Source organism: Psammomys obesus, unplaced genomic scaffold (genome assembly GCF_907164565.1).
Source record: "Psammomys obesus unplaced genomic scaffold, mPsaObe1.curated_primary_1811, whole genome shotgun sequence".
Lineage (NCBI taxonomy): Eukaryota > Metazoa > Chordata > Mammalia > Rodentia > Muridae > Psammomys > Psammomys obesus.
Genome location: NW_026592666.1, coordinates 8796884 through 8797784, shown reverse-complemented (window position 1 = coordinate 8797784; position 901 = coordinate 8796884).

The window sequence follows — 901 nt, the reverse complement described above, 5'->3', positions numbered from 1 at the left end:
ATGGGTGGGTGGGTGGAGGTTGGGTGGGTGGATGGGTAGGGTGGAGGTTGGGTGGGTGGGTGGATGGGTGGGTGGGTGGAGGTTGGGTGGGTGGATGGGTGGGTGGGTGGGTGGATGGGTGGGTGGATACCCGGAGTAAGGTGCTGTTTTCTTTGGAAGAGCATCACTCTGTATCCAAATGACTGTGCATCAGTCTCTAGTTCCATAATGCTTCACACTGGTAAGCCATCCTCCATCCATCTGATTCCCCCCAAGGTTACTAAACCCTCCTTAGTGGCTAAAGACTGGATGTTAGGTCACAAGAGTGGAACCTTCATGAATGATGTTAGTAGCCACAGAAGAAGCTGTCTATGAGCCAGGAAGTGTCCCTCCCTCATCCGACATTGAATAGAATCCTAGAGCCTCCATCTTAGATTTCTTTGTCTCCAGAAGACTAAGAAATAAATGTTTTTGTTTGCGTGTTTGTTTTAACATTTGTTGTTTTTAAACTACCTACTTTAGGACATTTTGTAGCAGCCTCAAATGGACTTATGCCTTCATTTACTGGACATAGATAGATAGATAGATAGATAGATAGATAGATAGATAGATAGATAGATATGTAGATATATATAGATAGATATAGATATATAGATATTTACTTATTTAAAAACTGAGTTAATGAGAGAGGAGAGACTGGGGCTATGTCTCTGAAAATGGAGTGAGTTTATTTTCTCTTTGGATCAATTGCAGTAGAATGCTTTCTACACCAGCTGAGGCACTTAGCACAGGTAACAACTCTCCAAGCTAAAGAGAATGGAACATATGGTGGATGGGAAAGTATCGCCGTCTCCTCAGCCTACTATTAATCCACCCAATTTCCTGCTGCAGCAGAATTTTTCCATTTGTGTCTCTCCTTTGG